Raw genomic sequence first — 25,635 nt, 5'->3', positions numbered from 1 at the left:
TCTAAATATATCTATATTAATTAATATTTTACTTATATAGTTATGCCCTTAATCTTGGTAATTAATAAATTTCTCTTTTATTATTTTATTTCAATTATTTCAACACTAACACATAGGCATAAAATTTACTTATTTATAAAAAAAATACAAAATAGATTGATTATCCATTTCACTTATAGTTACGTTATCTATATTAATTAATATTTTACTTATATAGTTATGCCCTTAATCTTGTTAATTAATAAATTTCTCTTTTATTATTTTATTTCAATTATTTCAACAATAACACATAGGCATAAAATTTATTTATTTATAAAAAAATACAAAATAGATTGATTATCCATTTCACTTATAGTTACGTTAATTTATTTTGATTATCCATTTCACTTATAGTTACGTTAATTTATTTCTATTTTTATTTTTACAACTAACTTATTTAAAACTCTTTCATCAAGTAAGTCAAAGTTAATTTCGATTTCACCGTGTTACTCCCATGAACCCTCCATGGTATCATTAAACATTTGAAGCACAAACAAGTGGCACGTGAACACCGTGGACAAAAGCTTAACAAAGACCTATCAGTATACCAATTGTTGTGTTGTAATGAAGTCGAAATCTAAAAAAGTCGTGAATATTTTACCAAATGGGTTTCATTATTATATGTCAAATTTGATCTATCGACTTGGACCCTCGCCAAAAAAGCATTTGCCTCGATCGCCGAGTAAAGTTCAAAATGACCGCAAAGAAAACAGGGAAAGCGATAACATAATGCTGGAAAGACTCAAGGCATATATGAAATTTAATTTGGAGGGTGTAGCAGCGAATACAAGCAACTAGAGTCCCCCAATCGGAATTCTATCATTAGTTTGGAAGTGGTGGTGCGATTTAAAGGGAAGACGGACGCTGCCTGCAATTTTTTTTTTTTTATCGAGTCTCAGTAATGCATCCATATATCAGGTACAGCCCTGAATAGAGGCTGCGAGCTCTACAATTGTTCAAATCAGAGTAACAATGTTTTCATACACCCATTGCTGTTTTATATATTATTTATTGGTTTCTCTGCGAATACGAACTGTAAGCGAAGATTCTCTTAAACAGACGCAGTTCCTTGGTTCCATAGCATCAATGCGCAACATACTCATTTATTGAAAAATTTATGAAACACATATCGTGAATAATGTTTATTTGACTGTTTAATGAGCTGCGTATTTTTACAATTGATGAGAGTAATGGTTCCCGTGATCCAAGATTGGTTAGAGTCAGTCATGTGCCTAAAGCTTTCCCACCAACGCACATGCCACAATGAGGTGGCTTTCCTAATGAGTGTCCTTTTCGAAATATTTCGAAGTGCTAAAGCGTAGGATTTTGAGTTAAAAGGCCACATGTTTTAGATCCTACGACGGTGCCAATTCGATTTTTAAACCGGGCATTCATTCATTAATGTGCCTAACCCATCGTGTCAATGCAGGGCAATGATGAGCTGGCCTTCCTATGGAGTTTCCTTTTCTACATATATTGAAATGCTCACAAAGAGGAAGGGGCTTGTGTTAAATCCCACATGTTTTAGATCCCACCACAATGCCAATGTGATTTGTAAACAGGGCATTCATTCAGTAATTTGCCTAAAGACATCTTGCCATTGTGGGGTCATGGTGAAGTGGCCTTCCTAGGGTGTATTTTTTCCAGGTTAATAACAAGGTGGCCTTCCCAATGTTGCACAAAGCATTGATGTTTTTTGGAAGCGAAGTGTCAGAAGCTTGATTTTCCAAAAATCTTCAGAAACGTCTCTCTCTCCCTCTAATTATATATGAAAACATGCATATTTGTACACAAATCAAGATAGGTATGGCATCCATTGTACATCAATGATTAATTATTCGAGCATCAACCATTTAGATTTTAGCAATTACAAACATACAACAAAATTTTAAGCATATCACATATAATAGAAGGTACAAAGTATCAAAATTTTAATCATATAATAGAAAGTAGACATTTAGAAGATAAAACATTCAAATAACTTATGTAGTAAGTGAGCGACTGTCAACATGAGTCATGACCAAATAATAATGTTTACAAAATAGACCACTTGGCCACCACCAACTACAACACTGAATTAGGTATTGAATTTTTGTAGCTATGGTTGGTCTTCATGATAAATACAAATTTATGTTTCAAGTCAACTACAAAAGACGAAAAATTTGAATCTTGAATTATGAATTTTTCCTCCAAAATGTAAGGTCAACTCTAAAAGATCAAGTCAGCCCAGCGTGGAGTGACAACCATTCAGACACATTAAGATCACTATTTAAAGGCCATTCGACCTCCTCCTCTTTGCGTAGTTCAAATCACCATCTTCTATTGGCTTTGCTCACACGTAGGAGATTAAAGAGGACAAATCTAAGGTAGAATAAGAGGATGAATTGGAGGCATGAAGAAGGATGATTTATGAGGCAGCAAATCAAAATTTTAGGAGGCTGAATTTGTCTCTGTTTGATCAGGTTTGACCCGGGTTTGTTTATTGGTCAGTTTGACTTTGTTTTTGACTCGGAAATCAGTTTGTATCTCTTGTTGAATTGGACAATTTCTTTAAGAACCACTCAAGAAGACTAGGACTCGATAATTTATTCTATGTCCGATTTGAGAATGAATTTTGGACTATAAAAAGGACCTTGGGCCGAGTTTTGCAACAACGAAATGGCCATCAAGGGAAGGCCTATTAAGGACCTGATTTGACGAACTGATAAGGAGTTGTGGATCTCAAACATTCTTCGAAGTGCTATGGGAAATTATTAATGAACCTGTGCTATTTTAAACCTAAGGGGTTAATTGATTATGAAGTACACTTGTACAAAAATCTCTTGCCAACCTGTAGTGTAATATGTTTCCTTGCATTAAAGATGAACACTGTCATGATTAAAGAAGGGTAAATCCTGTATAAAAGAAGCCTCTGTGAGAGCATTCGAAGATAGCCTGAAGTTGTATCCAATGGAAAGAGGCAGAGTTCAATTTTGTTGACATGGTAATGAAAGGGGCATTCGTAAGTTTACAGTGAAAAAGAGGTTGAGTTCCTCATTAGTTTTTTTGAGACCGAATTTTTTCTTACGAAGACTGAGTCACCTTCACGACTGGAGTTGTCCTTGTAAAGGAGAAATTATTGTTGTTGCTACAATGGTTTTGAGGTTACTTGGTTTGTAAGGATCGAGAGTAATCATCTGAGAACTGCTAAATAGTTTGAACTACTCTGAGGACAAAATTTGCTAATGGCTCTTCTATAATGGAAGTCTGGACCATTTGAAGATTGTTACTTATTAAGAGTTGGTTGATGGTGCAAGTTCTCTTGTAAAATGTTATAGAGGACAATGGAATGTCATTCCTTCCCTTGAAGACACTTGCTTTCATGAAGTATTCATTAGATATTTGTATTTATGACTCGACCTGCTATATTATGTCCTTTGTTGATAGTTGAAGGGCGTTGTTTCTTTACAATGATAGATGGAGGTAGAATACAAGCCCTACAAAAGCGATAATGGACCATTAATCTTGATACATTTCTTGGACTGATATCAAGATGGAACATCCTTGATTATTTGGTGACATGATGGATTTCATCACATATGCAGAGGCATGGGGGCTTTATGGCTTTTCGGACATTTGGATATGGCAAGAAAATTTGCATATGACAAACTCTGTTGGACTTCCAAGGTGTAGATGAAAATTGGAAATCTTAGGGTTTGTAAACCCTACAAGACTTGAAGTCTTGGATGTGAAAGCCATAGGTTTTGTGGATAAAACCTTAGATCTAGACCTAGAAAAATGTTTCCGCTGAATGAAGAAACCCTAGCTCATGCAAGGTAGGAAAGGAAGGTAACATACTTATGATGAGGACGGGGTCGATGAGTTTGCAAACAGATTTCAATGATTTCTGTGAGAAGGCAAAGATCAAGAGGGAGATGACATTTCCATACAATCCTCAAATCAAAAGATAAGTACTTTATATACTTTATAATTATTTTTGCTTTGCTATTAGTTAGCCTCTTGTCTTTGTTTCTTTTGTTGGGTTATAATCATTATTCCATGGACCTCCTAGTGGGGATTGTAGGTAAGTCATGAAGGTTGCCAAGGCTCTGGTAGCAGGTGGAAGTATTGGAAGAACAAAGTAAAATTTGTGGTAAGAGGATTCTCCCAAGGTCAAGGATTTGTTGAGAGAGAAATTGTATTGACATCTATAATTGTACCTGATGACTGGAAGAGCTCCTAGTTCAGAGGGAGCAGGCAGGCCAACAAGTTTGAAGGATGTCATTGTATTGAGACCTGTGGAAATTCAGTGATGACCTCAAAGTGGATTTACAAGATCAAGCATTTGGTAGATGGCAACATAAAGAAGTACAAAGTGAGGATTCTCCCAGGAAGAGGACTATTAGGAGACATTTGCTCCAGTTGTCAAGAAGTAGTGTGCAAGGAAAAACCTTTGGACTTTGAGGTACATGAGAGGGGATGTCATGTTTGCAGACTGGAGAAAGCTTTGTACGAGTCTCGGGCTTGGTATGGGTATCTGAGAAATCTTGGTGGAAGAACTCACTTATTGGAAGAAGTAGCAATGGTAGGAAGATTTGCTTCCTTGATAGAAGGGAATTGATCGCTAGTATCAAGATGAAGGATCTTGGTTGGATATTTTACTTCTTGGGACTAGAAGTATGACAAAAGCAGGGTGAGATCTTCCTTGGTCAAAAATAAGTGTATTATTACGATCCTTTAGAGATTTGGGATGATGGATGACAAGTCTAAGGCCATTCCCATAGCATCCAATCTAATGAAGATGAGTGGTAGAGGGAGTAGCCTGGATTGTCTCAGCAGGATTTGTTTTAGCGTTAGAGGGAGCACCCAGTTAGGGTGACTGAAAACCAACCATGGTGATGGATTCAAGCTAGTAAATTTATGGTTGAGCCAAGGCATGTGGAAAAACAGTGTTGAAGTATCGACATGGTATAGTTGGATATGGACTGAGAGATGTCTTGTATAGCTGGAGGGATTCACAAATTTAGATTGGTTTGAGAATGATGATTCAACTTTAGGGCTACTATGATGAGCATGAAGCTGACAACATATGAAGCAAAGTATATTATAGTTTGGCGAGTTGTGAAGCAGTGTGGCTTTGGAAGCTACTAGAAGGATTGTTTGATCAAGTGCGGGAGACGACCATTATGACAAGACAAAGTGTGTGGTATAAAAGGATCAATGAGGGTCCTATGTATTTCTATGGTCGAACTGGTTGCTAACATTCTGACAAATCCTCTATTTTTGGATGAAATTGGCATACTTTTGGGATAAGCTTGGAGTGATTGAGAATGCTTCCCTTGGTTGAAGGGAGTGTTGATGTTGTAGCATCAAGGAGTGAATAATCTCCCTTAGGTCATGGGTATTGACCGAGAAAACATGTAATATGATTGGGGAAATTGGTCTAGTTAGCATTGAGGCCTCCGTATGCTTCCTACTTCAATGGGTTTTGACCATATTGCCATGGGGTTTAGCTAAGGGGTTGAGTTAGTGCCTTATAACATCGAACAAGTATTTTTACCATTCAATGGCATGTGACGACATGTGGGAAAGATAAATGGGCCCCGGATTTCACCATGTTAGTTTTTGTAGCATCAAAGGTGTTCTAGTCTCGAAACTTTGTGGAGAGGCTAAAACAAAAGAGCTCTCCATAATCGAGAAATCATTTCTGGAAATTGTTGATTTGTGTAGCTTGGGAGGTACTCCAAGCCCTAGGGTTGAGGGTTTGGAGGGCACAGTGCCACAAGGGTCACTTGTGGGCTTGGAACACAAGGTAGGGGTTTTGCACCCATCAGGATTTGGGTCAAAACCATGATGAATTTGAGCATGAGAAAATTTGAGGTGATAGAGCTTGGCATTCCAATTCCAACACTCCAAAGATCACTCAGATCGGAGCTCTAGAAATGAAGTTATGAATTTTTGAAGTTGACAATTAATTATGGATAGTCAAGTCATGCATGCTTAGTCCAAGAGACATGTCACTTCAAATGAATTCGTGGAGCCCTCTTTATGTGTATAAATAGAAGGTGGAGAGGAGGCTATAGAGCATCCATTTGTGCAACACGAAAGTGAAAATCTCATAGAAGGGAGAAGATAACTTTGTTTTGGTACGCATAAGTGAAGAACAGAAGGACGAAATTTCAAGGGCATTTTAAGGAGGTTGAAGTGCAGGAAGGAGGGTCGAGGGCCACTTCTTGGAGGCCGAAGCAAAGGAGTGGAAATTTGGGCTATTTGAGGGCCAAGTGGAGGGGAGGCAGACCCTAAACAAGCTGTTGCAGGCCTGTGGTGCCTTGCTGTAGCAAGCCGCAGGCAATATAGGGCAGGTCGAGGTTGTTGGTGAGGGCTATACTGCCCATAATTATAGCAAGAAGGGTCAACCTCCTAATAAAAGGCAACCACACTCCTTAACAACATAATTGGGTAGAATTGAAGGCTGGATATGGGACTGTAATGATGCCCTAACCAGGCCTAAGTGGCAGCATAGGAGTGGACCTCAAACAATGAGCTTGAGATGTGTTGTTGAGATGTTTGATCCTTGTTTTTGGATTAGTTTGGATCAGTTTATCTTGTAGCCTGTGGGTGCCATTTGGAGGACCTTCTGTGGTGGTGAAGAGTCCATCCTAGGAGCATAATCTACAGTGATGAATTAGGCATAATTGGTTTGGTGGAGGGCAGCGTGTTGATAGCCCAAAGTAGCCCTAGACTAGCTATCTTGAAGTGACGAAGAGGAGCTGAAGGTTGGGTGAAGATTGGTGCTGAAGTGCAATGCCTTGATGGACAAAGGTGACTGCTAGCCTGGCAGTTTGGAGCTCGGGAATTAGGCCTACCTAGAGAGTAAAATGGATCAGCCCGTGCACATGCAGCAGAAGTGACTTGCAGCAGTGTTAGGTGGCAACCCTCCTAGAGTCTCGATGTGTTGTCCTTGAAGGACTAAGGGGCAGCTAGTGAGAAGTATGAGAGCGAAGGACCAATAGGACAAGATACGACATTGAAGCTGCAAAAAAGTTTGTCCTTGTATCTTGTAAACCATAGATTGTTGTATTATTCAGATTTGGTTTAATATAACAAAGACTGGGTTGTACATTATTGTACAATATTTGTTAAAAAATGTGTATACTTGTGCATATGTGATTTACTTCTTTATATTTTACGTTGTTCAAAGTAGTTCTTGTTGAGATTCTTGGTTTGGTAGCGTCAAAGATTTTAAGATGCTAACCTAGACCCAAGATTGTGGAAATTTGTTAAAATTGGCAACTAGGGCCAAACTTCATATGGGTCATCTTATTCATGGTTGATAATATTTTTATTAGATTCCTCTCGTTGAGAGGTATAAGATTGATATAAAGATCATCTGATTCCGATAAGTATTCATGGAGATATGAATTTATTTTGATTATGGAATTATTATCAAGCCGACCTACAACTCATGTAGGCTCCGAAGGCCAACAATCGCATCTATTCAAACATCATCATTTGTGTATAAATACAAGAGGACTTTTCCTCATTTGCACTCACTCATCTCATCACATCTCTCTCTCTCTCTCTACTGCGTAGAAAAGGGTCTCTCTCACACATGTTGGTGGGCTCCAGTATTGTAGCAATAATGCTACAACTCCTGGGGCTCCCTATCTCTAATTTTATCAACCCGGTAGTTCGTACAAACTTGGAAGCGACGGTGCTATATGCACAAGTACTAGCTCTTATCGCAGCTATCACTTGGTCAGCTGGCACAAGTCCGCTAGGGCTCAAGCCAACTTCTATATGCTCTTCAGAAGAAGTTTTCTAAATGATGGACGAAGGCTATCTCGAGGGAAATTGATCTACTTTGCAAAAGCGAATTGAAAGCCAACCAAAACATGAAACCCTAGTAAACCCTAATTTGACTAGTTTGACCTCTATGATGCAATAGTGAGAGTGCAAATGTCTAAAACGGATGTCATTACCTCTAATGATGTGAAATGCATGAACTCAAACTACTTCTATGAAAAAGAACATTGTTTTTGTATTTTTGCTTAAGTGGATGGAGTGATTATGACTTTGTTTCTTATTAGGGTTTGGCTGTGCAGAGGTGGTGCGAAGGGAGAGAAAGCTTGGGAAAGGTCAGGATGGTTGGGAGAGGTCCCAGAGGGTCCCTAGCATCAGTCCCCAGAAGTCTACAACGTTCAGATGCTCGGCAACCAAGTTTGCAGGCTTCTACAGGATGTCTGCAGGGGATCCTACAGGAAACTAAGGAATTCTACAGGAAGTCTGCTAACTTCTACAGGATGTGTTGTAAGTGGAAGTTTTGGGTGATGGTGAAGTGATGGAACGGTTTGGGTGGATAGGTAAGGTGGAGATGGAACTTGTGATGGCTCAGGGGCAGAGGAACAAGATGGAGAGAGAGTGCACGGAGTTGGTTGGTGGATAGAAGGATGGCAACAACGAAAGGTCAAAAAGATGAGGCTACGTGGCAGTGGATGAGTTGGAAGGTAAACGAGCTGAACAGAGGTCGAGTAGGTGGCTTGAGGAGAGGTTAAGAAGAAGAAGAAGGGAGTAGAATGATATGGAGCAGTGTAAATAAAACAAATGACTTATGTCTTGCACCAAAAACGAGAATTCATTAACCAGTGCTACCTGTGCTATTAAATCAATAAACAATGATGTAAATCATGAAGAAAAGTCATGCATGGAATTGCAATGACGAAGTATGGCTCAAGAGAAAAAGTGCATGGAAGGATCCACGATTAAACCGACTGTGTTGCAACTTGCATGAAGGTAGAAAAGACTGTGTTTTTTTTGTGGTTGGTATAGACTGCACCCCGATCCCTAAACAGAGATGGCAATGATCTCTAACAACCTTTTCTTGGAGCTCCTGTGTATTACAAACCTCCTATCTGAATCTAAGCAGCTGAAAGTAATTTAATCATAAACCAATCCTACTCAATCCTATTAAAGAAATCAAATCAGCAAACTGTGTTCTTGAAATGCATATCAAAACAAGTAAACAAAATGCTGGAAAGAAAGGTAAATAACACTACAAGAAGAGGAGATCTATTGCTCTCAAGTTGGGCCCTAACCTGAGAGCTATAGCTCCCTTAAAAGCTCAGAATTAGATCCAAATCTGCTTGCCTTTATTCATAATCAAAAGTCTGATGTCATGCCAAAACTGGCTTACAAAAACAAACACCGAGCTATGCTCCAAAAGTTACAATATCAGTCCAAAAGTTCAAAAAGCTCCTAACAAAGGCTACGGCCTTCATATTTATACAAAATGAAGATCAAGCTGGCTTCCTCCATTCGTGGAGCTTGGCTGTCCAACTGAAAGTCAAACTGCTGTAAAACTGTTGATCCTGTAGAACGTGTTGGCTGCCTTTAAGCTCGGTGGGGAGAGCTGTTAGAGCTCGGAGTGAAGGTGAAAATCACGAGGAGGGTCATCAAGACTATGGACAACCTCCCTATGAACCCGCAATGTCACCTTTGTTGTCTCCTTGTCTCCTTTTGCGTGGTCTTTTGCTCTCTTTAATGCCAAGAACCTGAAATCATCATGTATTAGTGACATAGATATAATGCCTGCCCTTCTTCCTACAAACAACACGAATATACTAAGAAATGAATGCATAAGTGGTAAAATATGAATGGTTGAGCAAGGTAAGTAGGCCAATATGAGCCCAAATTGTACCAAAAATTGGGGCTCATCATCACCCCCTAGCTAAACTATTTGCTCATCCTTGAGCAACTTAGTCTAAATCTTCATCCTTCATTGCTTTCACTGCTTCCCTTACATCCCAAGTCTCTGTGGTAGTGTCCTCTTTGTTGATATGAAACCCTGCTTTCCTGTTCACCTCTTCCCATTGTTGACTGTCATCCTCCTTTGTATTGCCTTCAGTCAACCCTAGCAGTAGTGGTGGGCTGAGTTTAAGGCCAATCCAGCTGGCCTGGAGGCTTTGCATGGATTTCTTGTAAAGGTCAACCCTTGCCAAAGCTTCCCTCATCCGAATGGGGGTATGGTACTCTCGGATTTTCAAGCTGTGTGCCAAGGTATTCCATCTGCGTGCACATGCTTGGGCAGCACTTTCTCCTAACAACCTTTCCATGTCTTCAAAGTGAGCTATGGCTTGGGCCTGTTGGTCCATAAATCTCAAGGAAGTTGTGGGATCAGTAGCCAACTATTGGTGGGCTGAGATGAGTGCCACCGGATCCTCTGGTTCTGCTCGAATGAACAGTGGCTTGCTCACTTCTCGGTTCATGACCGATTTTGCTTCAGCTGCTCTTTGATCCTCATGGTTTAACCATGAAGCGAACGCCATCAATTGCATATCACCCAAGGCAATATTGGGATCCCAGGAGACTTCATTAGGCAAAGCCAAATTGTGGAGGTAAAACTCTGCTAATTTGGCTTTGTCTTCTGACGAACTAGTACTGCACAATTCAGAAAATTGTTGTGGGTTTTGGATATGTGAAATACCTCTTTGTGCCAAGGTGTTTATTTGGAACTGCAGCCATTGATCTTTTAAGTACAATCCATAGGATTTTGCAGGTGGTCTGCACTGTATTGCCTCCATGGCCCAACTGGCCATGCAGGGCAATTGTGCTTCCTTTTGTTGCAGCTGTTCTTTTAGAGCTTGCACTTCAATTTTTGTTTGCTGTTCTGCTTCCTGTAGAAGTGTCATTGGCTCTTCAAGACCGGTGGTCAGCTCCTTTTTGCCTTGTTGTTCTTTTGTGATGTCTTTGGAGGATGTTCCTGCCCCTGCCCTTAGTTCCTGTAGCTGCAATCTCATCTTCTGATTTTCTTCCTGTAGAAGCACACGTTGGCAATTAGCCACATGTTTAGCCATGGTGAATTCACTCCTGACCTCCTTGAGTTGCTCTTGTAAAGGGCCTATGTCCGCCACACCCTTTGATTTGGCGATCTGCATCCATGTGTGGGAACGAACTCTTTCTTCCTCTAATGCAAAAAAATAAGGGTACAGTAAATTTCTGCGGTATGATTTTTCCCGCCTCTAAAAAGATGTAGTATGAACTCAGACTAGGCTGAGGGCTGGGCTCTGGTATATGTACTTCTTCTGCCTCTTCAGGTGGCTCTACCTCACCCTCCTTTGGTGGTGATGAGGGTCCTTCTCCTTCCCTTTTCTCTGTTTCCTGTAGCCGGGCCAGAGTGTCCTGTAGAACATTTTCAGCTTCCTGTAGCCGAGTTTTTTCAGTCAACAGGTCTAACCTTTCTTGCCACGTATTTTTCTTTGGACTTCCCTTCTCGTAGGTGACTGTGATCCTGGAGGGTGACTTTTCCTTGGGAGAAGCAGGTGTATCTTCGATGACAATCGGGCTGCTGGACGGAGTTTGTGGCTTGCCCGTCTTTATCCTAACACTTCTTCGAGCTTTAAAGTATAGAGGGGTCTCCCTCTTCCTCTTTTCTTTCGGCTTAGGTGGCATGTTGAGGCCAGCTAATACAGCTGCTGCCTCCCGTGCCAGAATATCCACCTTCTTCTCTTTGGGTTTCACCTTTTCGGGGCTTCCTGTAGAAGACCCTGCTTTAGCCACTCTCGGGCTTCCTGTAGAAGCCCCTGCTCTGGTAATTTTCGGGCTTCCTGTAGAAGCCTCTTTTTCAATGATTTTCGGGCTTCCTGTAGAAGCCCCTTTTGCCAATTTCGGGCTTCCTGTAGAAGCCCTTATCTCTGTTTTCGGGCTTCCTGTAGAAGCCTATTTCTGATTTCCTGTAGACACGGGTGTCATCACCTTTCCTTGCTTTGCTGCCTGGGTTTTGCCTTTTTCTTTGGTTGCAGGTGCTGATGAGGTACTTGGGCTGATGTGGACCACCTCAGCTTTGTCCGTTATGCTCTTCAACCTCTTTTCTCTTGCTGAAAAGATGGGTGTGCCACCTTTTTCTTTGTCATCCTTTTCCTCATGCTTCTTCTTTTGTTCTTTCTTCTGCACTGTGGTCGGGGTCTTCTGGCCTTTTTCTCTCATTCCCTCGGCCACTGCTTCTTGTTCCTCACTCCTGGAGGAACCCGTTTCTTCAATCAACATTTTAATGTCTCCATCTCTTGTCAAATTCTGGAATGATTCCCACGAGAGGGGAGCCTTATATGAATGCAGCGCATCCTCCACAAGAAGCTTGATCAACCCATGGTGGGCTATCTGATCTGGTATGCCCTCTTTTAGCTTTGTGGCACACTCAATTAGAGACTGCAACAGGAAATAAGGAATGCTCAGTTTTTGTTCTACAGGAAGATCAATCCGGTGCCTCAATTCAGTGAGCAACCGAAAGTGATATGCATACACGATGCTAAAATGGCCTTCACAAGTTATATATTTCATGATTTGCAAGCTGACTTCATTCCATGGTGGCAGCAAGCTGGTTCTTCGCACCCCATTTTTGTCCTCTGAGAATTCCTCCTCAGGTGGAAAGAATTCTTTCTTGTCTTGCTGGCTCAACTTTCTTTCTTCCTTATCCCATGGCAAACCCATCGGAAGTTCAGTAATCCGACTGATATATTGCGGGGTGAGCTTGAGGCTTAGACCTCTGAAGTTCACTGTGGCCAGTGTCTTGGATTTCGGCTTCAGAGCCTGCAAAATTCTTCTGCCACTTCATCATCGTACCCCTGCAATTTGTCACAAAAAGATATCCATTGAACCCGTGTGAAGAGCTCTACCACTTCCTGGTTTTCCCTCAATTTGGTTGAATCAGTGGGTTCTCGTCTTATAAAACCACCCGGCATGATAAAACAAGTTTCTTAATCAGAGGTGGTGATTGTGGAAGAGATTTTGGTTTACTGAGACAGAGTGTAGAATGTCATGCACATAACCCACAAAACTTATCCCTGAGGACTTAACACAGTTTAATTACTCGACATCCTATAGAATGACAGTATAGGCACAGCAGACAACAATTTCACCGTTTCTCTATGACCAGACTGTGGACGACAATTCTGCCACCTTTAATAACCATTTGCATGAAGAGTTCAGGGTTACCTCTTTAATTGGCCACCTTTTTACGTGAGGCACCCGCTTTCCTGTAGAAAACTGCGTTCCTGTAGGATGACAGCGTTCCTGTAGCATGCAGCGTTCCTGCAGAATGCCAGCGTTCCTGTAGAATGCAGCGCGCGATTTTCGGGAGAGACTGCAGTCGGTCTGCGCCTTGGGCGTGCTTCTCAATCGCTCTGATAGCCAAAGGCTCGGCGTATCACACTGCAGAAGGATCAAGATGGCCGCTCGAGTTCAAACCGGTGGTTGCTAAATGCATGAATGCGATCTAGCCGATTAGATTTTGAATTCGGCGGAATCCGTGGCGCAGGGGTGAGCTGTCCCCGCCAGACCGTTGGGTGACGTCACCCCATCATTCAACTGTGCGTTCACTTGCTGCCGCATCAATTCCCGCGGATCTGCCGCCGCCCCTTCTGTTGAACTCGTTTTCTCGACAGGATTTCTCTCACGTGCGTGCTGCCCATTCTTTTTGTCACGGCCGCCACCCATACATCCAACCAGACTATTGACTGGCCGACGTGGCCGGCCAACTGACCATACTACGGCTCAACCCATTCACCTTTACACTTAAGCAATCAATCAAAGTAACATTCATGCAATCTGATGGAAGGAAGGGTCGAGACACTTACCTGCATGGCTGCACACGATGTTTCGGCTCTTTGGACGCTGATGAGTCGATTTACCTGCTGCTGGCGAACTTACACAGGCCCGGAGGTCCATGTTCATGAGCTGCTGTCGATGGATGGGATGCTTCAGTTGCATGCGCCCACGTTTCACTTCATATGGCCTGCGCGGTGAATGGTATCCACTCCAGCAGGCTTAACTGTTACAGGACTCCCGCGGGATGTCTTGGAACAGTTCTTCCTCCTTGGGTGCATGCTGCACGACGATGGATGGCCTCACGATCATGCTCTCGGAGCTTCAGGCTGACTGTGATGAATATGGTGTGAGATCTCTAGCGCTTTTTCCATTTACAATTTGCTTTTCCTCGAGACTCATCGATCTGCTTTGCTGGTGCAGGTACTTTGTTGCATGTCGACAAGGATGGTGGAACAAGATAACAGCAATGTGCATGGTTGACAACAGTGGCATGCATGCATCCAAACCGATCCTTAGCCGTTAGATCTCCTCATGAAATGAATTCTGGCCCGTTCTGAGCTTCTACAGGAAGCTTCCTGTAGAAATACAGCGCTTCCTGTAGAAAGGATGCGTTCCTGTAGAGAGTTTGCACCTTCCTGTAGAAGATCTGCATCTTCCTGTAGAAACTCTGCATTTTCCTGTAGAAAATCTGCGTCTTCCTGTAGAAGACTCAAGCTGTAATAAAATTGCACATACCTTGGAGAAAATGAGGATTCTTGGAGGAGGTGCTGGTGAGGTGTCCTGGCTGCATGATGAGGACCCTTGGCTTTGAGTTGAGAGGCTTCCTCTCCTCCATAGAACACCTGCATGCAATTTTACATAATGAATCTGCTGACCTTGTTTTTCTTTTGTTTTTTTCTTTTTTTTTTCTCTTTTTTTTTTGAAAGATAACAGGGGCGCCTCATTGAGGTTTTCACCCTTGCCATCTGCCTTGAGCGCCTCAAAGAGGTTTTCACTCAAGGATCTTTTTCCAATCTTTTTTTTTTTTTTTTTTTTTGAAAAGACAATAGGGGCGCCTCAATGAGGTTTTCACCCCTACCACCTGCCTTGGGCGCCTCAGAAAGGTTTTCACCCAAGGATCTTTATTATTATTATTTTTTTTTTTTTAGATTCTTCAGGGTATGCCCAAAGCAGAGGCAGAACCCTTCTCTATGACCAACACTGCCTTCTCCATAGTTTTGATGAACTCTTGTCTTGAGGGAGGCTTCCTGTAGATCTTCAATCGATGCCCATTGACAAGCATGGGGATGGCTTCCTCATCAATGGTACTAATAAGCACAGATACATTGTCATGACATTTTTCCACTGAATATGGCCCTAGCCATCTGGTTCTCAGCTCCCCCTTGAAATCTTTGTATCTGGAGTCATACAACAAAGCCCAATCTCCCGGCTGAAATTGCTTGTCATGGAGATGTTGGTCATGCCACACCTTTCTCTGAAATTGAACCACTTCTGAGTGAAGGAGGGCCTGCATTCGGTGCTCATCCAGGCCATTCAGTTGCAATAGCCTTTCTTGTTGTGCATGGCTGAGATCTAGGTCCAGCTGAGCTGCCATCCTTAAAGTGTTGTATTCAAACTCAATGGACAACAAAGCTTTCTTCCCATAGACCAGCTCATAAGGTGTGAAGCTGGTGGTGTTCTTCCAAGTGGTGTTATAAGCCCATGTGGCTTCAACCAGGCGATCTGCCCAGTCCTTTCTGCTGCTGCTCACCACCTTAGTCAAGATCCCTTCTAATGCTCTATTGGTGACTTCCACCTGCCCATTTGCTTGAGGGTGATAGGGGGTGGAAGTCCTATGCTTGATCTTGTGATGAGCTAGTAGATCTTCAACCAGGTTGGAGGTGAACTGGCTCCCTTGATCGGTGACCAGCTCTCTTGGATAGCCAAACTTATAGAAGATGTTTTCTCTTAGGAACTCGGCCACCTTTTCTTCTGTTGCTGCTTTGATTGCTTTGGTCTCTGCCCACTTTGTCAGGTAGTTAGTGCACACAATGATGTAAGACCTTTGCCTCGAAGGAGGGTTGATTGGGCCCACAAAGTCCATACCCCACTTCTCAAATGGCTCAAGAGTCACCTGAGGTTGGAGAGGCATCTCATCCCTTTGGGTCGGTTTCCCCATTCTTTGGCATTGGTCACACTGACTGACATATCTTCTGACATCTTGATGAAGTGTGGGCCAATAGTAGCCTGCCTGCAGGATCTTGAAGGCAGTTCTCTTTGCTGCAAAATGTCCTCCACAAGGCCCATCATGACAAGTGAGGAGGATATCAAAGACTTCCTCCTCCCTTAAACAACACCTTAAGATCTAATCGGGGCCAAGCTTGAACAGATTGCCCCCGATCCAAGTAAATGAGGCACTTTTTCTGATGATTCTGCTCTTCTCTCTGGAAGATAGGTGCGGAGAGAACTGTGCTAAAACAAGGTAGTTTGCTATATCAGCAAACCATGGAGAGAGTACTGAAACAACAAACAGATGTTCATCGGGCATCTGGTCATCCACCGTTCCATCCTCATCTGCAGACAAATCCAATCTAGATAAAAAGTCAGCAACAACATTTTCTCTACCTGGTTTGTCAACAATGGTCAAATCAAACTGCTGCAATAAAAGTAACCATCTAATAATACGAGCGTTCACATCTGGTTTATTCATTAAATATCTAATTGCAGCATGGTCTGTATGTACAAAGGTCTGATAACCAGTAATATAATGTCGGAACTTGTTCAGTGCATGGACCACAGCCAAGAATTCTTTCTTGGTTACAGTGTAATTCAGCTCAGCTTTGGACAAGTTTTTGCTAACAAAGTAAATGGCATATGGAAGTTTTTGCTCAACCTGTCCTAAAGCTGCACCTATGGCTTTGTTCGAGGCATCAGTGTGGATGTGGAAAGGTAGGGCCCAATTTGGACCTCTCAGGATTGGGGCTGACACCAACTTGTCCTTCAATTCATTTAAAGCCCTCTGACAATCGTCAGTCCATTTAAACTCCACATCTTTTGCCAACAAGCCAAACAATGGCGAGGCTAGCTTGCTGAAATCTTTAATGAATCTCCGGTAGTATCCTGCTAATCCCAAGAAACTCCGAACATCCCTTACCTTTTGAGGAGGTGGAACCTTCTTGATGAGAGCAATTTTGTTAGGATCCACCTGCAACCCTTGGCAAGAAATGGTATGGCCTAGCACGGTCCCTTCAGTCATTAGGAATTCACATTTTTCAGGACTAAGGGACAAGTTCATCTCAATGCATTTGGTTAGGACTTTTCCCAGATTGGACAATGCTTCCTGGAAGTTGGCCCCATAAGGAGTAAAGTCATCCATATAGATTTCCACTACATCATGGACCAGCTCCGAGAATATGCTCAAAACAGCTCTCTGGAAGGTAGCAGGAGCATTACATAGCCCAAAGGGAAGGACTCGGTAGGCAAAGGTACCCCAAGGGCAAGTGAAGGTGGTCTTATCTTGGTCTTCCGGGCTGATTTGGATTTGGTTGTACCCGCTAAACCCATCCAGGAAAGAGAAGAACTGCCAGTCCATCCAACACTTGATCTATGAAAGGTAGAGGGAAATGGTCTTTCTTGGTAGCTTTGTTCAGTTCTCGGTAGTCCACACAGATTCTCCATTTCCAATTTTTCTTGGGAACCAACACCAGAGGGGACACCCATTCACTATCTGAGATGGGGTAGATGAACCCGGCATCCAACAGTTTTTGCAATTCTTCCTTGACAATGTCCTTAAGGGCTGGATTCATTCTCCTCTGGGGTTGCCTAACCGGCTTACAATCCTCTTTGATGTATATGTGATGGGTACAAACCGAAGGATGGACTCCTTTCATCTCCTTATAGCTCCAAGCAAAAGCATCTAGGTGACTGGCCAATAGGCTACACAGCTCCTTTTCCTGGGAAGGAGATAGGGAGGAGCTGATCTTCAACGTTCTCTCAAGGCCGAACTCCACATTCTTGACTCTGGGAGTGACAGGGTTGGTTGTACAAAGATCCACTAAAGTGCTAGCTTGGGCATCCTCCACCAATTTCTCTAAGGATAGTGTACTGGGAGGTGGATTCCGGATCAAGGTCTCAATCAAGTCATCCTCGGTTGGGGGGTCTCTTCTAGTGGTCTCTAAGGTGCACAGAGGTGCTGAGTACACCTCCTCTTCCTCTCCTTCTTCTAACCAGAGTGGTAAGTCATGCTCTAAGGAGGGTTGGGCAGGAGGGTATAGGACTAGCTGTTTGGACATAGAACCATTTTTGATGGTCATATTTCCTGCACGGCAACTTATGTAAGCATCTGCAGTGGCTAACCAAGGCCTTCCCAAAATGAGAGGATATCCAGTAATCTTTGCCTTGGGTTGCAGAACCAAGAAATCTGCAGGATATTCCCAAGATTCGATAGAGACCAAGACATCCTCCACAATCCCTTCGGGAGTCACAGTGGAGCGATCTGCTAATTGCAGTACTGTCGAGGTCTTCCTCAAGGAACCCTGAAGATTGAGTTTGAGCATGGTGTCCCTGGTCATCACATTAATGGCAGCCCCCAGATCGATCAAGGTGTGAGGTATGATGGTGCCTTTGATGTGGACATCTACTACAGGGCTTCCAGGATCTAGGTACTTTGGGCAGATGACTTGTCCTAACATAAGGTCAGACAGTTGTCCTATGACATTGATGGTTGAAGCATCTTTCTTCCGCCTGCCTGGGTGTTTGAAACACTTTTCCTTAACCAGTTTGTTGTATATTGGCACATCCTTGATGGCTTGGAGAAGTGGTATTTTTACACACAACTGCTTGAGCTCACCCAGAAGCTCATCCTCTTCTGGGTTGGGTTGTGTGGTGGCTGTTAGTCTCTCAGGAAAGGGTGGAATAGCCTTTGGTTCACTTTCCTGTTTATCTTCCTCATCCTCTAGGGGAGGAGGTTGGCGATCTGGTAGAGTCTTTCCAGATCGAAGGTTGATCTCCTGGATCTCCACAACATAGGTAGGGCATGAGGTTTCCCCAGTGTATACCTGCTGGGCCTGTCTATTGTTGGGGTTCGGGTTCGGTTAAGCAGGCATTTGAGGTTGCCTTGGAGGAGCAGGAGGTAATGGATGAGGTTGAACCGGTGGTGGAGGCAAAATGGCGGGAGGAGTGTTGTACTGGGGCCTCCACCCTGACTGAGGTGCATTCCACTGAGGCTGTGGCTGGGCATGTGAATGATATGAATGAGAAGTAGGTTGAGTAGGGTACTGAGGTGGATAAGACCATGGAGGAGGCATGGACCAGGAGGGATGAGCAGGGGGACCCCAGGAAGGCATAGGAGTCGATTGGTTGGGGTTGTAATAACCTTGAGGTGCCCCTTGCATTCCCTGCTGATAAGGTCTAGATCCTTGTGGCCTCCTTTGGTTGAGGTAATAGAGAGGTTCAGTGGGAGCTTCTGTCCCTTGGTACATGGCTTTAAACCCAGGTAAGGTTGGACACTGATTTGTGGGATGGTCCTCCTCACAAACGAAACATACTTCAACCGAATGCAATGGGCATTCGTTCTTAGGGTGTCTCCTTGTGTACCTAGGGCAGAAGACAGCCAAGGCTCTCTCAGCTTCTTCTTTCTTCTGCTGGATTCTGAATGTGTCCAGTTGCATGGCAATGGTCTGTCTCAACTCACTCTTGAGATCTTCTAATTGATTTGCAAGCTCATGTTTGGAGAAAGGGACACTAGTTGCGAGGAGGTTTCCCCTACCTCGTTTCTGAGCTGCCCTGGAGTGGTTTCTAAACACAGTCTTGATGTCCTCATAAGGCAGTTGGTAAATGTCCCCCCCAGCTAACATGTGAAGGGTATCTAAGAGGTCTTCAGGGACTCCTCGGAGCAGGACCAACTTGAGAGATTCAGGGTCAAGTGTGCACCTGGCCCACTTATAGCTTAGTTGGAACCTCTCCTCATAATCCTCTAAGGACTCATCATTTCCCATGGTCATCCGAAAGATTTCTCCCTTGGTTTCCTTAGACCTACAATAATCCCTGTACTTGGTATTGAAAGCTTGCTGCATCTGAGCCCAAGTGGTGATACTATTCCCAGGTAAGCCCATGAACCAGCGTAATGCTGCATCCTTAAGAGTTGAAGGGAAGAGTTTCAGCTTTTGTTCATCTTCAGTATAGTCATAGGTTCTACAAAGGACAACAAACTCAAACAGGAAGGTATCAGGATCTTCAGTAGTCAGTCCATGGAAGTGAGGTAAGGCAGAGGGGCTAATGTTCTTCATTTTCATCTCTCCATTGGTCTCTCAGATGGGGAAGGCACCTTCTATTCTCTCATCTTCTCTTCTATTGTCAGCCATAGCTTCAGATGGAGTGGTCTCTAACTCTTCTTCTACTATAGGATCTTTGTATATCTCGGGATGTTCACCTATAGGTTCTTCTGGGTCACTGTCACCAAAGAAGAGAGAAGGGTGACTCAGTGATGTGGTGGGGGTGTTGGGTAGGAATTTGCCTGATTTATCTCGGTTCCTACGAGGCATGAAATGGAAAAGACTTTCTTTTTTGATTGTTTTTGCTTTTTTTCTTTTGTACCTGCAAAATTGAAACAGATTGATCTACAGCTAACTATAAAGATGCAGAATTAAACTGAAAGCAGGAAAGAACTAATCTACTTTGCTAAAATGAAATTGCAGGAATGGAAATGCTAGTCTACGCTTGCAGAAATGAAATGCTAATCTATGAAAGCAGGAAATGCTAATCTATGAAAGCAGGAAATGTCTATGCTACTTTTGCAGAATGGAAATGTAATAAACTACTTAGCAGAAGGCAAGAGTAAGAAAATAGAAGAAAAGCAACAATTACTAATACTCTGACGCTTCCCCGGCAACAACGCCAAAAAAGATGGTGGGCTCCAGTATTGTAGCAATAATGCTACAACTCCTGGGGCTCCCTATCTCTAATTTTATCAACCCGGTAGTTCGTACAAACTTGGAAGCGACGGTGTTGTATGCACAAGTACTAGCTCTTGTCGCAGCTGTCACTTGGTCAGCTGGCACAAGTCCGCTAGGGCTCAAGCCAACTTCTATATGCTCTTCAGAAGAAGCTTTCTAAATGATGGACGAAGGCTATCTCGAGGGAAATTGATCTACTTTGCAAAAGCGAACTGAAATCCAACCAAAACATGAAACCCTAGTAAACCCTAATTTGACTAGTTTGACCTCTATGATGCAATAGTGAGAGTGCAAATGTCTAAAAAGGATGCCATTACCTCTAATGATGTGAAATGCATGAACTCAAACTACTTCTATGAAAAAGAACATTGTTTTTGTATTTTTGCTTAAGTGGATGGAGTGATTATGACTTTGTTTCTTATTAGGGTTTGGCTGTGCAGAGGTGGTGCAAAGGGAAAGAAAGCTTGGGAAAGGTCAAGATGGTTGGGAGAGGTCCCAGAGAGTCCCTAGCATCAGTCCCCAGAAGTCTACAACATTCAGATGCTCAGCAACCAAGTTTGCAGGCTTCTACAGGATGTCTGCAGGGGATCCTACAGGAAACTAAGGAATTCTACAGGAAGTCTGCTAACTTCTACAGGATGTGCTGTAAGTGGAAGTTTTGAGTGATGGTGAAGTGATGGAACGGTTTGGGTGGGTAGGTAAGGTGGAGATGGAACTTGTGATGGCTCAGGGGCAGAGGAACAAGATGGAGAGATAGTGCACAGAGTTGGTTGGTGGATAGAAGGATGGCAGCAACGAAAGGTCAAAAAGATGAGGCTACGTGGAAGTGGATGAGTTGGAAGGTAAACGAGCTGAACAGAGGTCGAGTAGGTGGCTTGAGGAGAGGTTAAGAAGAAGAAGAAGGGAGTAGAATGATATGGAGCAGTGTAAATAAAACAAATGACTTATGTCTTGCACCAAAAACGAGAATTCATTAACCAGTGCTACCTGTGCTATTAAATCAATAAACAGTGATGTAAATCATGAAGAAAAGTCGTGCATGGAATTGCAATGACGAAGTATGGCTCAAGAGAAAAAGTGCATGGAAGGATCCACGATTAAACCGACTGTGTTGCAGCTTGCATGAAGGTAGAAAAGACTGTGTTTTTTTGGTGGTTGGTATAGACTGCACCCCAATCCCTAAACAGAGATGGCAGTGATCTCTAACAACCTTTTCTTGGAGCTCCTGTGTATTACAAACCTCCTATCCGAATCTAAGCAGCTGAAAGTAATTTAATCATAAACCAATCCTACTCAATCCTATTAAAGAAATCAAATCAGCAAACTGTGTTCTTGAAATGCATATCAAAACAAGTAAACAAAATGCTGGAAAGAAAGGTAAATAACACTACAAGAAGAGGAGATCTATTGCTCTCAGGTTGGGCCCTAACCTGAGAGCTATAGCTCCCTTAAAAGCTCATAATTAGATCCAAATCTGCTTGCCTTTATTCATAATCAAAAGTCTGATGTCATGCCAAAACTGGCTTACAAAAACAAACACCGAGCTATGCTCCAAAAATTACAATATCAGTCCAAAAGTTCAAAAAGCTCCTAACAAAGGCTACGACCTTCATATTTATACAAAATGAAGATCAAGCTGGCTTCCTCCATTCGTGGAGCTTGGCTGTCCAACTGAAAGTCAAACTGCTGTAAAACTGCTGATCCTGTAGAACGTGTTGGCTGCCTTTAAGCTCGGTGGGGAGAGCTGTTAGAGCTCGGAGTGAAGGTGAAAATCACGAGGAGGGTCATCAAGACTGTGGACAACCTCCCTATGAACCCGCAATGTCACCTTTGCTGTCTCCTTGTCTCCTTTTGCGTGGTCTTTTGCTCTCTTTAATGCCAAGAACCTGAAATCATCATGTATAGTCACATAGATATAATGCCTGCCCTTCTTCCTACAAACAACACGAATATACTAAGAAATGAATGCATAAGTGGTAAAGTATGAATGGTTGAGCAAGGTAAGTAGGCCAATATGAGCCCAAATTGTACCAAAAATTGGGGCTCATCACATGTGAAGTTGGAAGCTGCTGAAACTGAAGCTGCAACAGCAGAAGTAAAGTTTGACCTGCATGGACCAGAAGATTTCCTCATCTGATCTGCATTGTAGGTTCATCTAAACCTCCTCTGAAAGCCGCAACTTTTGATGGTGGAATTAAGTTAATCCGACGGACGGTTTACGAGATATCGACTGCCCTAGTTTAAAGGAAGCTGTTGAAACTGAAGCTGCAACTGCAGAAGTGAAGTTTGACCTACCTGGACCAAAAGATCTCCTCTTATGATTTGTGTTGTAGGTTCATTTGAACCTCCTCTGAAGGCTGCAACTTTTGGTGGTGGAATCAAGTCGATTCAACGGACGGTTTGCGAGATATCGACTGCCCTAATTTGAAGGAAGCAGCTGAAACTAAAGCTGCAACTGCAGAAGTGAAGTTTTACCTGCATGGACCAGAAGATCTTCTCATCTAAACTACGCTGTAGGTTAATCTGAACCTCCTCTTAAGGCTGCAACTTTTGGTGGTGGAATCAAGTCGATCCGACAATCGGTTTGTGAGATATTGACTGCCCTAGTTTGACGATGAAGCAGCTAATGCTGATGTTGCTGATCTAGGGTTTGCTACTGCTGATATAAATCAGATTTATTGTACTATTTCTCTCTGCTGAATTATTGAAGATAAAAAAAGATTTCATCAAAGGGTTTCCCAACACATTGTGAGGTTTGTCCCTAGCTAGCCGCCACATCTTGTGTTTCTTGTCTTGGCTTGTTTTCTGACGATTGTTTAATGTTCTATCCGCACTTTACTTTATGTACATGTGATTGCTAATCTGTGGAATATAATAAGAAAAATAAGTAAACTATTACAGGCATAGAACATAACATAACTTAACATGGTATCAGAGCTTAGGTGAAGACAAAGCCCGAGCAAGAGCAAGCGCAATCACCGAAGAGAAGATTGGCAAGGCTATCCTAAAAGAACTATAGGGTCCTCAACACTCTTTCCTGCCGAAGACAAGCTCTGTGAGAAAGCTGACTATCACGAATGGAAGATGTCTATCGAACTAACCCTAGAAGATCAAGGATTGTTGGACCATGTAAGAGGCAATATTGTTGAGCCTCCATCAAATGCATTCGTTGCTGCCTGGAACAAATGGAAAAACGAAGAAGTCAAAACAAAGAAGATCATCCGGGACTCTATCAACAAGCACTTGGTGGCCTACATCTCCGAATTGGACACCTCCAAGGAAATCTATGATAGACTGGTGAGTTTATTTAAAGTTAATGATGCAAATCAAGTTTTGTTTCTTAGAAATAAACTGAGGAAAATCAAGAAGGGTAAAAATGAGAGTATGCAAGCATACTTCTTAAGAATCACCGAGATAAAGAATGATCTCCTATCTATTGGGGAGACTATTACTGATAGAGAAATGGAACTCACGACTCTTGGAGGATTACCATCCGAATGGTACGTGTTCAGGACTAATCTTCTGAACAATAATATAATTCCTGGTTTCGAGGAATTAATGGCTAGATGCATTCAAGAAGAAACAAGGGTAGAAGAGCAAGAAATGCCCATGCCTAAACGTCCTCCTGCTGCCTTTTCTTCTCATGCTAAGAAAATAAATAATTTCGGGACTAAATCAAAAGGAAAGGCTGGACCTAAGGGTGGAAGAAAAGGACAATGTTACATTAGCGATAAAGCAGGTCACTATGAAAGGGAGTGCCCTGATAGAAAGGACTCACACTGGGACGATGATCAAAATCCATTTGATAGCAATCAGAGGAATGACAAATTCAATAGCAAAGGTAAGAGGAGAGCTGGGAATCAAGGAAGAGGACAATCATTCAAGAAGGCTAGAAATTCCAAGATGTATTAAATGCACCTAACCTCAAAAAGAACCTGGTGTCCATCTCGGCAATGGAAGACAAAGGCTACAAGGTAACCTTCAGCGATGGCAAGGTATGTGTATCGAAAAATAATGTTAAAGATGCATTTACTCGGGTTTCATGTTGATTCATTATATCAGGTCGATGGAAGTCCGCTAGGTGTCATGGCTTATGACACATCTCTTCAGTCCGAACTTTGGCATCAAAGGTTTGCCCCCCTTCATTATAAAGCTCTACTCGGTGTAAGACAAATGGTGACAGGGATGCCCGAATTCCAAGTAGAGAAACAAGGTGTGTGTCCAGGATGTGCCGAAGGAAAGCTCAAAAGGGGACCATTCCCCTCAGGCCATAGCAAGACCTCCAATATATTACAATTGGTTCACTCAGGCATATCTGAGGCTGGCATTAAGAGGGAGACTACTACACCACATACTCCTGAGCAGAATGGTGTGGTGGAAAGGAAGAATTGTACGATTGGGGAAGCTGTCTCTATGGGTAGATGATGTAACAATCACTGATGTGGAGGAACCCATGGATCCTATTTATCCACCTGAGCCTTCCTCTTCTAGGAAGAGGCCTTCATGGCTTAGGGGGATACTTGATGATGCTGAAGGACATGCTGCACCCCAAGGAACCTTCCGTCAAAGTAAGAAACCTAACAGGTATCACGGATACCTGACCATCATGAGCACAATCATACAAAATGAGCCTTCATCATTCTCAGATGCGATCAAGCATCAAGTATGGAAGGATGCTATGACCATAGAATATGAGTCTATTATGGAGAATGATGTCTGGGAAGTAGTTCCCAGATGCCAGGACAAGACAATTGTCACTTCTAAATGGCTTTACAGGATAAATCATGCAGCAGATGGAAGTATGGAAAAGTATAAGGCTTGTTTTGTTGCTTGTGGTTTCTCCCAGAAGGAAGGTATAGACTATGATATTTGCACCTGTTTCTAGATATACGACCATCCGCTTGATCATAGCCCTTGTGGCTTCGCAAGGATGGAACCTACATCAGATGGATGTCAAGACCGCGTTCTTGCACAGTTCGATCAAAGAAGAGGTCTATGTGGAGCAACCCGAAGGATTTGAGATTTATGATTGAAAATATCATGTATGCAGGTTGAAGAAGGCTCTCTATGGGCTGAAGCAAGCACC

The 25,635-nt window shown here is 42.7% G+C and overlaps 1 protein-coding gene across 1 annotated transcript in view; it reads left to right on the top strand.

Annotated features, from left to right (window-relative positions):
* The first annotated feature begins 871 nt into the window (after nucleotides 1–871).
* Nucleotides 872–25,635, top strand: part of LOC149189055 (mechanosensitive ion channel protein 1, mitochondrial-like) — a 473,192-nt gene continuing 448,428 nt past the window's right edge. The window contains exon 1 of the mRNA XM_089411754.1: nucleotides 872–957. The gene's annotated coding sequence lies outside the window, so the exon portion shown is untranslated. The remainder of the gene's footprint in view (nucleotides 958–25,635) is intronic.

The sequence above is a fragment of the Pinus tabuliformis genome, chromosome 3_1 (assembly GCF_031772625.1).
Source record: "Pinus tabuliformis cultivar Carrire ecotype Pingquan chromosome 3_1, CPIR1, whole genome shotgun sequence".
NCBI lineage: Eukaryota > Viridiplantae > Streptophyta > Pinopsida > Pinales > Pinaceae > Pinus > Pinus tabuliformis.
The sequence above is the reverse complement of the archived record's forward strand: the minus strand, read 5'-3'. Positions and strand labels throughout refer to the sequence as shown.